This window comes from Pleurodeles waltl, chromosome 4_1 (assembly GCF_031143425.1).
Source record: "Pleurodeles waltl isolate 20211129_DDA chromosome 4_1, aPleWal1.hap1.20221129, whole genome shotgun sequence".
NCBI classification, from domain to species: domain Eukaryota; kingdom Metazoa; phylum Chordata; class Amphibia; order Caudata; family Salamandridae; genus Pleurodeles; species Pleurodeles waltl.
Window position 1 is genome coordinate 150,473,245 of NC_090442.1, and position 16,255 is coordinate 150,489,499.

A 16,255-nucleotide genomic window follows, 5' to 3' on the forward strand; every position below is an offset into this window, starting at 1 on the left:
CTACAAGATGTTAATTAATAATACACCAGATGACCTGAACTCGACTAGAGCAAAGTGGGAGGCATTGGTGGGCATCCTAGACGACTTAGAATGGTTGGAAGCGTTGAGAGCCCCCAGGACGCTGGCTGTATCAGTGAGGCTTCCCACAGTACAATTCTACTAACTCCACAGAGCATATTTAACACCTGGCAGGCTCAGTCGAGCCGGATTGCGGCCTAATAGTCAATGTCCACGATGTGCAGAGGAATCCGCTGATTTTTTTCATATGGTTTGGTCCTGTCCAGTACTGCAGATATACTGGGAAAGGGTGTTAAACGAATTAAACCGGATACTGGAGCCAGAGATACAGCTCTCTGCTAGATTAGTGTTATTAGGGGTAATGGAGGACGTGGTGAGATCCCGGGCGAGCTGCGCTCTTGTTGGTGCGGCCCTGCTGATTGCCAAAAGGGATATTGCTGCGGCCTGGAACTCGCCCTCCGGCCCGTTCATACAAAAATGGAGAAGAGGAATGGACTGGTGTGCAAACCAGGAGAGGTGGGTGTACGAATCGAGAGGATGTCCCTGGAAACATGAAAAGATATGGGGTGGATGGCTGGGGATGCTGATATAGGTCAGAGTGGGAAACAATTCCCTCATTGTTAAACTTAGCTGGAGAAACATGCATATCCCCTGAAATGTCATACGGCCAAATGTCAATGATGCATGGAATTGAAACTTGTTGTGCTGTCTGTACCAAATGTTGGAGAATCTGGTTTGTTTAAAAACAAAAACAATAAAAATGTGTTTATTAAAAAAATAATATCAGGGAAAGGGAAACAACCTAATGAAGACCTTCTATGTGACTGAAGATGACCCTGAATTAAAAAAAAGGCTAAACATAAATAATGTCTTGGTCTTTGTGATTACTGACTTGCTGAGACTGTCTAATTTACTTCAGGTTTACTTATGGTGCTCTGAAAGAAGGCTAACAAATTTGGTAGGTCTAATGAGAACTATGTTTTTGTTACATGAAGTAGTCTCCATCTCTTAGTCTATATCCTCAACCGTCCATATGCATTGTCACAGTGGATGCCAGAGGAATGTGATTGTCTTTGAGTGGTGCTACTCAAATGCATACGATTACAGAGAAAGCAGAGACATTTGTGTCCAGAGCTCTAAGTTAAGCAGAGAAAAGATGTTCCACAACTGAATTCAAAGCATTAGCATGTGATTGGAATGTAGAGCACTTTAAAATTAATCTGTAGGATAATGACTTTTATGTTCACAGTAATATAAAATAATTGATACAAACAGTAATCATAAGCCACTGTTGTTTTTAGGGTCAAGCGGGCAAGCGCTCTGGCCTGTTGTAATCTCTCTGTGGGCTTTTAACCATGCCCATGTCACACCCATCACTTTCATTGGTTCATGGGCTTGCCTTTTAAAATTTGCTTGATTTAATATGTTAAAGATATGCAAACGTCATGCCTTTTCTGGTGTTTAGCCCTCCTCGAGTGCACCGGCCAACTACTGACAACATACGAGGCTCAATGTTTTCTGCATGGCTTCTGAACTACTTTTTATTTTCATTTCCTACGCACTGCAATCTCGATGGGCAGTAGTCGAGCACTTTGCACGACATTGGCCTTGTTACAAGGATAAGCAATTGCTTAACTGTCGATACGTTTGACTGCGAGCAAATTTCTGTTTTCTTTTGTGTGCTCCTTCACGCTCATGCTCACGGCGTGGTGCTTTAAATCGTCTCGTTAAGTTTTATGCTTTCATACAAGTGTATGTCAATCATGATTTTGTGACAGTTTTTGTCGTAAAAGATAAATTTGCAGTGACACAAACTCTATGCGAGTGCTAATTTGCATAGAGAAAGTTTGTAAACATTTTTCCTTTAGCCGGGTTTAATTACTATGAAACCATCTTGGGATGGACTGCAAAAGACACATAAAGGCGAACTTAAATTGAAAGTGTTTCCAGACTACGCACAGTGTGAAAATTTGCAACTTCACCAAATTTTACCAGCTTAAAATCGTTCTGCACAGCCCTAGAAGTTAACGTTTTCCTGCCTTGTAGCACAAAGCACACACGTGCTCTAACATCTTCCCGCAGTTTCACAAAATGAGCATTTCACAACCTGTGCATCCTATATCTGCCCACGCCAAAGACTTCGTCCTCTGCCAGGCCTCGTGGGCAGTGCTGACATCATGCACTTTTGCATCACTAATCCCACATGCCTGGTAAACTCGTTATCAGAGGCAAATAAGAACATAGGCCGGACAGTCTCTGCAGGGTGCACAGGCAAGGAGCGCAGAGATCCTTCTCCAGCGGGGACCTCCAGAAAACACGTCGTACTGGGAGTCGTCGCCGGACATCAGGTAATGAGACTTTTTGTTGTGCTAAATATACTGATGTGTCAGAATCATATTGACGTCTTGACGCTACCACACGCCTCTAAATATAACACTGAGCTGCCCTTCACCCCTCTGTGTAGAGCCACAAACAGACTGCTTCTAAATAGTGAACTTAGAAAAGAATATGGCACACGTGTCCAGAATGGCACAGATATGCCACATAGAGTGGTGCCATTGTGCTCACACAGCACTGTCCTCCAGGCAACGCTCCACTCTCTTACCACTGGACACATTTAGCCTGAACTCCTTACATGTACACAACTCAGGCCAAATATACAATAGCTGTACATGGGTGTTATGGCACTCATGTGTACCGTATGAATGCCCTTGGCATCAGAAAGGGGCATACACATGTTCCATGGACTGCCTGCCCTGGACATGGTTATCTGAATACAGGTAAGACTGTGGGTTAGATACTCAGGTACCACCATTTCCAGGAACCAGCACTCCACTCTAGTGCAAGCCTTATAAACAGGGCAACTGGAATTTTGCCATTCAGCTGTGATGTTTGCAAAATTATAGATTTGACGCATTTGCCACCTAATCCATCACCTGCCAAATAATCTGAAGATTTTAACAAACAAAAAAAAATGTTTCTAGCTGAAACGGTTCAAAAGTTACTGAAAATGAAGCATGTTTCTGTGCATTGGTAGGTCCTTTGCAAAGCTGGGCTGGTCACATTTCCGTTGCTTACTTCCATATTTGAGTATTAAACTGGTCCTGATCAGGTGCAACCAATGCCAAGTCAGTGCTACTAAGTTTAAAAATGATAAAATAATGCAGTGATACTATTGCAAAATATGCCACATTATGCCACATAGTTTGCCTTTTCTTGACGCATAATTTACTTAACACATAGGCCCTCATTATGACATTGGCGGTAAATCCCGCTTACCGCCATGCTGACGGCCGAGAACTTACCGCCGCAGCGACGGATATCCATTCACCATATTATGACACACACACACACCAATCCGAAAGAATTCAGCCACAGACACAAATCCGCCAGCCCAAAGGTCAGTGATAAAGTGGCAGTATCAAAACCCACACCGTTAGGCCAACAGAGCAACGCCCATCACATGATGACTCACAAATCACCATGGCAGACATTCAACGGCGGTAAACCATTGGCGGTACATACCGCTGCCCTCACAATGGACACCCAGAGATCAAAACAACACCACATTGGACAATTCAAACAACACACACCTGACACCCATACACATGCCACACTCACACACCCATACCACTATAAAACACACACCCACATTACCCACAACCCCATACAAATACAAATCATTGCCACAAGACTGACACCAAGACCACTAACACAACTACATACACACACCATGTACACCCATACATCCCTCACGCACCCCACTTCACACACCCCAACACATTACCCAACACACCCTCACCAACACACATCACATAACACCTATGGAACCACAAAGGCACCCCCGTTTCACTGAGGAGGAGTTAAGAGTCATGGTGGAGGAAATCGTCAGGCTAGAGCCACAGCTATTTGGAGCACAGGTGCAGCTGATATCAATAGCCAGGACAATGGAACTACGGCAGAGAATCGTGGACAGGGTCAATGCAGTGGGACAGCACCCCAGAACAAAGGACCACATCAGGAAGAGGTGGAACGACCTACAGGGGAAGGCACGTTCCATAGCAGCAAGACACCAGCTCGCTATACAGAGGACTGGCGGTGGACCCCACCTCCTCCCCCACAACTCACAGCATTGGAGGAGCAAGTCTTGGCAATACTGCCTCCTGAGGTCCTGGCCGGAGTCGGAGGAGGACTGGACTCTGGTAAGTCAACTCTCTACTATTATCACCCCCCTACCTGCATGCCATCACATACCCTCAGCCTCACTCCCATCACTCCACTACATCCCACACACTCCACCATCACATCTCTTCAGTCTCAATGCCAAGCCCTGCATGCTGTACCAATGCATGGGCACCCCTCACAGCCCTGCATGGACACTTATCACTAAAGCATGCACAGCACAGAGAACTAAGAATCCCACCATACTCCAACATTCACAAGTAAAAGCTGGCAGGGCAACACCAACCATAGAGGGGAAGCCACGGATGTACAATATGTCATACACATTAACCATAACACATCATTTACATCCCCACAGGTCCCTCAGCCAATGTCACAGGAGAGGAGGTGCCAGCACTATCCAGTCCCCCAACTCAAGAGGCCCACAGTGATGATAGTAACTCTGGTCTTCAGGATCTGGACGATCTGCCTGGCCCATCAGGGACCACTGGACAGCCGGTTATCCAAGCCCGGTCACAGACCACCACAGAGCCTCTCCCATCAGGAACCAACATCGCAGCACCCACCCAGCATCCCCAAACCTCTGTCCCCAGGACACATCAATCAGCAGTGTGCCCACCTGTACAGGGACCCCAGGCCACACCTCGCACACAAGACCATCAGGGACCTGGGGTCAGTGGGCACATGGTACAGGGGACAGAGGCACAGGCCAACAGGGACACTGGGAGGACTGCTGTGCGCCAGAGGGAGGACAGGACCAGGGAACCGACTCTCCAGGAGGTACCCTCTGAGATCCTAGGAGCCTATCAACATTCCCAGGACACGAAGGGCCAGATCCTAGACAACGTGCAGGAGAACAGGCGGATACAGGAGGGACAGTACCAGGGGATCAGGGAGGGATTGCAGGCCATCAATAACACCCTGATCTCTATAGCAGGGGTGCTGGCAGACATGGCAAACATTATGAGGGAGGCAGTCTCACACCAGCGGGCCCCTGCCACTAGCCAGTCATCTGAACAGCCTTCCACTTCCGCTGCTGCTAGTGGCCAGGAGGCCCGCCACAGGACCCACAGGCCACCAGCACCCCTCCCCCTGTAGAAGGTGAACCACCCCGCAAACGTTCCCTGCATTTCAGACAGAAGCCCGAGACACTTGCCAAGACACCCACCAGGAAAAGAGACTCTCCATCTTGTCCCCCTTGTGTCCCACTCAGTCACCCTGTCCACCTTGAACTGCCATTGCTCTCCTTCCTATGTACCCATGGACAATGCACCTGTGCTTCAAACTGACTGTCCACAGAGTCCACTGCTGCCACAGGGGCATCTCCAGTCTCCTCCTCCTGTATAAAAGGGACATGGCGTCTGAGGGCCAGGTTGTGCAACATGCAGCATGCCACGATTATCTGGCAGACCTTCTTGGGTGAGTAGCACAGGGATCCACCTGTTAGATGGAAGCACTGGAACCTGGCCTTCTGGTGGCCAAAGGTCCTTTCAATGATCTTTCTGGTTCGACCATGTGCCTCATTATAACATTCTTCTGCCCTTTTCCTGGCATTCCTCACAGGGGTCAGCAGCCATGATAGGTTTGGGTAACCAGAGTCACCTGCAAATATTGAGAGACAACATTTATCCAGACACTATCCCACATGGCCAACACCATAGCCATACACCAACACATACTGGGTGGGAACCAGGGCTCACCTATTAGCCACACCCTGTGCCTCTGTAGTTGGGCCATAACATTTGTGATGCTGCTATTCCTTAGGACAAAGGCATCATGCACCGACCCTGGATACTTAGCATTGACGTGGGAGATATACTGGTCCGCCAAGCACACCATCTGCACAGTCATAGAGTGGAAACTCTCACGATTCCTGAACACCTGTTCATTCTGGCGGGGGGACAAATGCAATATGTGTTCCATCAATCGCACCAATTATATTGGGGATATGTCCCATTGCATAAAACTCGGCCTTCACGGTGGCCAAATCCTCAACCTGGGTGAATGCAATGTAGCTGCACATGTGTTTTATCCGGGCAGACAACACTCTTGTCAGCACTATTGGGAACATTGGCATTCCTGCTGCCAAGCCCACTGTCACTTGGAAAGAACCAGTTGCCAGGAAATGGAGAACTGATAGCACTGGGATCCTACAAGAGGGGTGATCCCAGTGGGATGACAGAAAGCAGATATCAGGTCAGGCTCCAATTGGGCACACAGCTCTGTGATTGCGGCCCTGTCCAGTCTATAGGTGAGTATTATGTGCCTGTCCTCCAGTGAAGCCAAGTCCCCCAGGTTTTTTTTACACAGGGGTATGTCTCCATCTCCTTTTCATCTGCAGTGGTAGGAATATAAGGGACAAAAGAGAGAGCAAGCTGTCACAACTTAACCATGGAGCCATAACAGTAGTCCGCAATCTGTAAACATGTTATGGGACAGTGTGATTTGGCAAGTATGTGCCTATTTGTCCTGTGACGCAGCATTATTCCATAGGCCTGCCCCCCCCTGAAATGGCGTCCTCCTGTCCTGTGTGGAGGGACAGGTGGAAGTGAGGTAATGCCGCTGACGCTGTGTGATGTGGCGGTTGTGAACCACCGTGCAATTCTTCATTGGTTACTATTGGGCCCTATGGGGTACAGTGGCCAATGGTGATCTACGCTGGCAGTGACGGTATGCACCGCCGCGGACGTGACTGCCATTTTCTATCACATTCCTCACTTGTTTCCTGACCTTCCATAGGAGAGGACCTACACTGCATGTGCTGCTGTGACCTGTGTCTGGAACCTACCATGGCCCGTGTAACCGGGGAAGGCCCCCAGCCTTCACTTCAGAGGAATTGGAGAGAATGGTGGATGGGGTCCTACCCCAGTATGGACTGCTGTATGGGCCTCCAGACGAACAGGTGAGTACACTGTGGGCACGATGCATGTGGCATGAATGTATGGAGGTGTGTGTGAAGGCATTGTGTAAGGGGGAGGGATGTCCTCTTTGCTGGGTACACGTTGAGTGCTGGGCTATGTGTGTGCCAATAGTGATGGAAACGGGTATGGTGGGTCATTCGTGCTACAGGCTGGACTGTTTGGCTAATGGTGTTCTCCTGTCTGCATTGCCTCTGCAGGTCAGCACCCTTCAAAAGAAGCGTATATGCCATGCCATTGCCAAGGAGGTGCGGACCCTAGGGGTCTATGGCAGGCGGAGCACCCACTGTCGGAAACGGTGGGAGGACCTCAGATGCTGGGCACAGAAGACCCCGGAGGCCCAGCTGGGGATGGCCTCCCAATGAGGAAGGGGTGCCCGTCTAACCCTGACCCCCCAGATATCCCACATACTGGTGGTGGCCTATCCAGAACTGGATGGGTGCTTGAGAGTATCACAGCAGCCACAATGGGGTGAGTACAGTGGGCATCATTGAAGGGAACGGCTGGAGGGGTGATATCCAGGTGGTGGGTGTGTGTCAGTGGGTGCCCCTAGGCCAGTCCAGGCACAGCAGCATAGGTCCTCTGGTGGCTAAGGGTCTGAAGGGGAATACTGCCTACCTAGCTTGTTAGCATCCACTACTGGTCAGGGCTGCATAGGTCCCAGGTGTGCTGCAGTTGGCGGTGTGTGTTCCTCCTCATGCCTTGGTGGCTAGTAATATCACTGGTAGTACAATACATAGTGCGTAGGCCTCTTCCCTGTGTGTGAGGGTGCTGTGTACGCCAACGGTGGTGTTGGTGCAGTCATTGACCCAGTGTATCCTTTGTCTCTCTCCCCCCTTTCTTGTTTTGTCATCCTGTCCTTATGTGCATTATCATCATCTGGCAGAGGAGCAGAGGTACTGGCGAAGGAGGGAGCTGCATCCCACAGGACCCTGGAAGCAGAGTCCACCGATGCTGAGGGCACCAGTGGGATGGAGGGTGAGGGGAGCACCACGGCGGAGACTGGAGGGGACAATACAGACTCTGATACCTCCTCTGATGGGAGCTCCCTGGTGGTGGCTGCAGACACCTCTGTGACCACCCCAGCTACAGGTACAGCCGCCACACCGTACCAGCACCGCCCTCCCAGAAGCCTGTCAGCGAGTTGCCCGTGTCTGCTCACCCAGGAGGGTGGGCATCTCCTTCGCCCCAGGCACCTCAGGCCCTGCCCCAGTGAGCCCTGCTGCCCTGAATGAGGAGGCTATTGACCTCCTGAGATCCATCTCTGTAGAGCAATCAACCATTGTGAATGCCATCCAGGAGCTGGCAGCCCAGATGCAGCAATCTAATGCATTCCTGGAGGGCATTCACATTGGATTGACAGCCCAACAGAAATCGATCCTGGCTCTGGCCTCCTCTCAGATGGCAGCCATTGTCCCTGTTTCAACCGCCCCCCCCCCAACTACCACTTCCCAGTCCCATTCTCCTCAACCCCAACCAATCCCAAGCATACTGCCAGACGAGCATGCACACAGGACAACACCCAAGAGTGTCACAGACATAAGCACCACACTTCATCTCACAAGCACTCACACAAACACCATTCATTTACAGACACAACAACATCCACTATTTCCACTGTCTCCCCCTTCTCTTCCACCCCCGCCCAGTTACGTCCACACTCAAACCTACATGCACTACATCATCATCCACTACCTGCATCATCACCACACCAAGCAGAATACACACCTCACTGGCAGACAACTCCACAACATCCATGTACATGCCCCCTGTGTCCTCTCCCACTGTGCCTGTCCCCCCTCCTAAAGTACAGAAATGCAAGCACTCAGACACCCAACAGCCATCCACCTCACAACAGCATACAACCCATGCACCTGCACCCAAATCCAGCAGACAAAGACCTCCAACAACCACTCCCTCATCCTCCACTCCCATTACGTCTCCCTCTTACCGCCCCAATGTCCCTAAAAAACTTTTCCTTTCCCAGATTGACCTCTTCCCTACCCCTTCCCCTCCGTCCTGCACGTATGGCCAGGGTATCAAGAACCCAGCCAAGCACCTCGGCCAAATAGTCCACGGGCCCAGTTTCATCAGCACCTACTCGTGGTGGAAAGGATTCCAAGCCACAAATACTGAAGTGGAAGGAGCCTGCACCAGCCAGCTAAAAGGGGAAGGAGCCTGCACCAGCCAGCAAGAAGGGGAAGGAGCCTGCATCAGCCAGCAAAAAGGGGAAGGAGCCTGCACCAGCCAGCAAGAAGGGGAAGGGCCCTGCACCAGCCAGCAAGAAGGGGAAGGAGCCTGCAGCAGCAGCTGGCACAGAGCCCCCACCGCCAGCTGTGGTTGTGCAGCCGTCAGTGAGTGCAGGGGCTGAGCAGGTGCCTCCCACAACCACCACAGTGCAGCCATCGTAGGGTGCAGGGACTGAGCAGGAGCCTCCCACAACCACCACCACAGTGCAGCCATCGGAGGGTGCGGGGGCTGAGCAGGAGCCTCTCATTACCACCACCACAGTGCAGCCATCGGAGGGTGCAGGGGCTGAGCAGGAGCCTCCCACTACCACCACCACAGTGCAGCCGTCACCACCGGCGGACACCATATGATCCAGCCTCCAAGGGCTGCTGTGCAGCCTGCCTCCACCAGACCAGTGGAGTATTCACCCACCTGAGAGACTGTGGCCTTGCACTCCCCAGGATCAAGCACAGGGCATGTTGCCCCCTCCAGAACCAGTGGGCAAGTCACCCACTCCAGAGACTGTAGCCCATCAGTTCCCCGGACCAAGCACTGGCATGTTGCCCCCTCCAGAACCAGTGTATTGTTTCCACATCCGGCTAGGTGCCCCCCTCCCCCTGACGTGCCTGCCTATTTGCCAACTGATGCCCCTGCAGTGTTCTCTCCGTATTGGTGCAGGGATCGAGTGGGGCCTTGGACTTTGCCCTGTGGCCATGTGGCCCCTGTGAACTGTGGACTGGGCATTGTCACTTTTTTGTACATTAGTACATATCTGTTGCATTGCCACATCTACTTATTATTTTTGATGTTGACCTTATTACAATCACTTTAGTCAATTCCTGTTGTCCTTGATTATTCAGCAGATTTACGGGGATAAATTGTTTTCTTGTGCAGCTGGTTGTGTGTATGGTGTGTGTGTGCCGGGTGTGTGTTGTGTGTGTCACTGTTGTTTTCCTCCCTCCCTCCCTTGTGTGCTAGGCGGCTGTACAGTCGTTGTCTTCGCCGGCGTTGGTGTTCGTGGTGGAGTATAACATAGAAGATCATTGGAAAGACTTGCAGCTCTGGTTCCATGGCGGCGTGGTTCTTCCCTGTGTCTCCAATGGTGAGTGCTTTGACTTCAGAGCTCTGATTCTGCCAGGCTTTTGATGGCATTGGTACCGCCCCCGAAAAAGTGGTGGTTTGGCATGTCATAATATGGTGGGCGGTACTTTGTCTTCCGCCTGGCTGGAGGCAGCTACCGCTGTGGTGACTGTTGTTTCCGCACTGACGGTCGGTGTTGTACATTGGCTGTCTTTCAGAGATATCACCGCCATGGTCATAATTTGGAGGTAGTTACTGCCAGCCTGTTGGTGGTATTACTGCCACTTTATCACCTACCAGGGTCGTAATAAGGGCCATAAATTGGTCTTCTCCTGTCAGATAATTACAGTGGTTTGCTTATAAGTACTGAAAGGCCTTTGCACAGAGGGGGCTTGTTTATCAACTGAGTGCTGAACATTAGTAAAAGGTCCACATCACCAAAAATGTGTGTGTGGCCTTCAGGGCACCTTAAGCACAACCACAAGATGACCTTGTCGAGCACCTCCGAAGGTGACACTGAGGGCGACCAAAGGTGCTCCTAGGATTTTCTAAGAACAATCCAGTGCATTCCAAGTTTTCTAGCCTTGATTTTCCTTCACATAATGAACTGGTCTAAAATATCGAGCATGATAGGTGAACATACCAGTTCACCAACTGAAAAATTGTTTCAACTGGGTCCAGTTATAGAATATTTTTTAATTGGGCTAAACATACACCAATAAGAGTGACAAAGTAGCTTTTACTTTGCATTCTGGAACATATCATTTAATTTTGAACTTTTTAAACATAGGCTCAAAAGTCCCAGAATTTTATTTAAAATGCTGCTGGTAAAAAAGACTGGCGGAAAGTGTCAGAACATGATTTGAAACACTCGGCAGTTAAGGTTAATCGGATTCCCAGTGGAAACTTTCACTTTTTATAGCTTCAACCATTTCAAACAAATCAGTTTAACTTGAATGTTTATCTAAAAATACACATCTGTCAAAGAAATTCACCAACCACATCCCCATTTCAGATTGTTGGAGTTTATTGAGATTGTGTACCTGACATGCTTTGAGAGTAACAAAAACAGAGGCATGGCCATATCAAACAATTCAAGGGATATGATGAGTAAAAACGCTAAAAAGGGGAAATCATTATTCTTAAGTGAGTTCATCCACATTTTAGTAAACAAAGATTACAACTCCCAGAATGCACTTGTTGTTGAACAAATGTTAGTACTATTAGTTATATGAACTAAAAAGACAGAACTGGCTAAAAGTCACAGACAACTATTGAACAGATGTGAGGTTCTCTCCCAGGTACCAAGGATTGTTTGGGCATGACAGACAACAATTTGACAGATTTGATTTTCCCTCCCAGATAGCTAGGTATGGTCTTGGCATTGGCCCACTTACCGTAGCATCCCCTTAACATTCGAGACTCTGGCAAGGTGTGCAGATTTTCCAGAAAAACAACAACAACAAAGTTGCTCCTGTATCAAAGAAGGGAGTGCACTTTTAACTTTGCCTAGGGAGGCAAAACATTTTACGGTGGCCTTTTTTCATCCCATGGTCCTTCTGTCTAAATGAATATTTAACAACTGATTACACAGTGAGCAGAAAGTTCTAATCTTGTCTTTTTAAATAGGAATGAGTGAAATTATAATTCCGCTGTTTATGGATCAAATCTTTTTATTGGTTTTAACATACACAAGTACGAAGCACATAGTTTGAGTCGCCAGCAAGTCAACCACCTAGTTACAGCGTTTCAATCTGCTATCCAAGAGGCATGCACATGATTACTCTCTTATTGCCAACAGAAATCTCCCTTTTCGTCCACTTCCAAACATTTAGTAGAACTAGGTAGGTGAAGACAATTATCTAATGACCTCATAGCTTCATACCTAATCAACCAGAACATGTAAAAAATTAATAACAGAAAAACTGTGCCTCCCCCATCCAAAATGTTGCAACTCACCTCCGGGACTCCCCCCCTCTTTGCTGGATAGCAGCCTGCTAGGTCTCGCCCAGCCAACAGGCCAAGCATCTTTTAAGAAGCATCAGTCAGTCCCAGAACCCTCAAATAAGTCGGGCATGTCAGTTCCGTGAACTCTGTTGATAGTATTTTAAGAAACTGTTTCCATAACTTAGCTAGGTCACCCACTCTCTGCAGAGAAACCAGAGTAAGCTTCTCCATTGCAAGAATAAACCACAGTTTCTGAAGCCAGGTCGCATACGTCGGTACCCTGTCAGTCCCCCACAAGGCTAGTATCGACTGCACAGCCGCATTAAGTGCCAGCGCCATCTGTCGCCCTGTTAAGGATCGTAGCGGAAAGGTAAGAGGGTTGGGCAGGCCTAGGAGTATTTACGATGGAAACCTAGGGAGCTCAGTCTGGAACACCTTATCAATATCGTCTAGGATGCTCGTCCAATATCTCTGCAGTTTGGGGCAGTGCCAGAGCAGATGTACCAACGTACCGGTATTGCCAGAAAAAATGAACAGGATCAAGGCACTCCACAAACAATAATATGGCAGATGTAAAATGCAGTTGCTGGAAATGTTTTATTCCTTTAGAAGATGGAGACGAGAGTTGTTCAGTGAGCACAACTGTTCAAGAAAAATACAACAGAAATCAGCCAACACGTGTTTCGTCCTATCGGACTTTTTCAAGGCTGCAAATAAAACAAACAAAACAAAACACATATAAAGGAACTATTTACAATCATCACACTGTTAACAGATGGATGCGAGAGGTGGTACACGACCCCCAAGTGTCTCATATAAAGAGGGAGACCATGTAATATACAAATTCCAATGTGTGTGCACACATGATTAAAAACAGAAATAAAAACAATGGTGGGTGTCTAGACTGCACGCTCCTGTCGCCAACCTCAAATGGTGAACTAGATGAGAAAGGTGAAAAAAATGAGAAGAAAGGTGAGAAACACCGAATGTTTGAGAGAAAACCCAGTGCGGAAAAAATGCTAGTGTAGAAAAAGACGAGCCAAAATAGTACTGTGCATATTGAAAGTATAAAATAAAGTTTAGGTGATGTTCAAAAAATCAAACCCTTTTTTACCTGGGAGACTATGATAGGGACCCAATTAAAGGTCCGGGAATGACTTCTGTCAAAGTTTCCAGCAAAGTCGTCACTAAAAATTGAAAATTGAGAGAAAGACCCCCCAGAGGATTTGCATTACACAAGGAAACAAAGAGCTGAAGTGGAAAACAAACAAAAGTAAGAAAACCCCAAGAAGATGTAGGCATCATCCCAGGTAATAGGACCTACCAAAGGAAGTAGGATGTTCCAATACGGGCAATAAATGATGTAGGGAAGATTATGGTGGTCATTCCGACCTAGGCGGGCGGCGGTTGCCGCCCGCCCGTCGGAAGCCGCCTGAATACCGCCCCGCGGTCAATAGACCGCGAGGGGTATTCTGACTTTCCCGCTGGGCCGGCGGGCGATCTGATTCAGATCGCCCGCCGGCCCAGCGGGAAAGCGCCTTCCACAAGGAAGCCGGCTCGGAATCGAGCCGGCGGAGTGGAAGGCGTGCGACGGGTGCAGCAGCACCCGTCGCGCTTTTCAGTGTCTGCATCGCAGACACTGAAAAGCCTAGTTGGGCCCTGTTAGGGGGCCCCTGCAGTGCCCATGCCATGGGCATGGGCACTGCAGGGGCCCCCAGGGGCCCCAAGACGCCCGTTCCCGCCGGCCAGGTTCTGGCGGTAAGAACCGCCAGAGCCAGGCCGGCGGGAAGGGGGTCAGAATCCCCATGGCGGCGCAGCATGCTGCGCCGCCATGGAGGATTCCCCAGGGCAGCGGGAAACTGGCGGGAGACCGCCAGTTTTCCCTGTCTGACCGCGGCGTTAGCGCCGCGGTCAGAATGCCCTTAGGGGCACCGCCGGCCTGTCGGCGGTGCTCCCGCGCCCGTTGGCCCTGGCGGATTGTATCCGCCAGGGTCAGAATGAGGGCCTATGTGTTTCTTCCAAGTTGTAGAAAGAAAAGTTCAGTTTAACCTTATGAGTAAAAAGGATAAACCACTATAAAGTTGTGACTGAACGCATATCTGTAGAGGAAATGAAACAAAAGAGAAGAGCAATCTGTAAAAATAAACTAACATGTAGTGAGAAAAAAGATTATATATACATGGGCAAAACGAGGCTACAGCGTAACAACCAATCTTTTGAAAAGGGATCCGGTTGCAATAATAATTGGGAGGAGAGAATAAAATAAATTCTCGTGAGCTAGAGAGGGGCCATAAACTATAGCGTAGTACCGGAGTAACATGACAAGAGCAGTTGTAAAAAGGTCCCGTTGCCGTAAGGAGACCAGTAATTGTAGGCGTAAATTAGACGACTAAAGGCAGTGGGCAATGTCATGCTCGGTTCAGCCTGGCTATGTTCATTGAAGTTAATAAATATATAGACAAAAACATAGATATTTAAGGACGCTAAATAGTGAAGACTAAGAGTACCCCGAAGGTTGTAAGGTTTAATCTAGATTTGCCAACACGACCTGTGGGTGAAAAATGCCCAATGTCGGACGTGGCGGGGAAAATATTGATAATAATACCATTAGCCGTAAAGATAAAACTTAAAATAGAAATGAAAACTAAATGAAAACAGCCTTCCGAACTGGGTGGCATACCTGAAAAAGTGAACCCATCCTAAAATCTGGAGCGGGAACTGTCTGCAGTAGCCGGTCGCGTGGAGCGCATAGTAACGCTGCCGAAATGTGTGTATCACTACGTCCCAGGATGGGCGTCACATAAAAAACGTGTGAGCGGAAGTGCCGATGTGACCGGAAAGAAAAAGTTCCACTGAACGATGTACTGTGAAAAGCACAAGATATGGAGCGTAGTTACGGTCGCCATCTTAGTGGTACTAAGTACCGCGAATGTCAAAGAGAGGAGATGCACTATAACGTGTGATAAAAGAACGAAGTACATAAGGTAAATGCATATTTGTATTATTTGGGATAGATGAAACCACAGCCCACCTAGTAGATAGAGGGAAGGAGAGAGGTCAGAGGAAAACAGAAGAAAGTAAAATCGTGATATGAAAAGTAGTTGTCACAGATATTGAGGAGGGACTGGGCGGCTGGTAAGAAGACGCAGAAAAAGAGGAAGGAAAGTGGATACCAAATGCAGTCTCGAGTACACAATGGTCTGTACCACATTCCTATTATAAAATGAGCGTGTTATAAATAGGTACATTGTACTTGTATGCCGACCCATGTCGTACAGACTAATATACATTGAAAAAAAAAAAAAGGAAACAGAAAGGAGAGACTGGGTGGCAAATGATAAAACTACATGCAGGAAAACAGAATTTATAACACAGTTTTAGGGTGCGAAATTTAAGTCGGCCATGCACTAATATACTCGAAAGAATGTTTGTCAGACGATGTATTATACATTATGGACAAAAATAGGGTGAAAGTAATGGTCCATATTGGCATGACAAAAGGTGCAATATCGATGCATGATCATATTAAAGAGGGACTATGTGGCCCGTGTGGAGCCGCAAGGAGAAAGGAGCTAGAAGGCACAGTATAAAGTAAGACTTTTGTACGATGTAATGTTATGCTTGACATGCATTTAACATGTGTGCATTATACCAATTAACAAAAAACACTGTGGATAGAACATAAACCAAACATGAATTAGAGCAATTCTCATGCCATACCGGCCCTTTCCAGGCACTTCAGAGTAGAAACAGGAACTGTGAGGTGTCTATGCAGAGATATACTAAGGAAGGCATGATACGTTTACATCACTTTGGTTGACACACCGAAACTGTTATCTTGTACATATACTCAATGTCATCAAGACAGTGTGATATGTTAG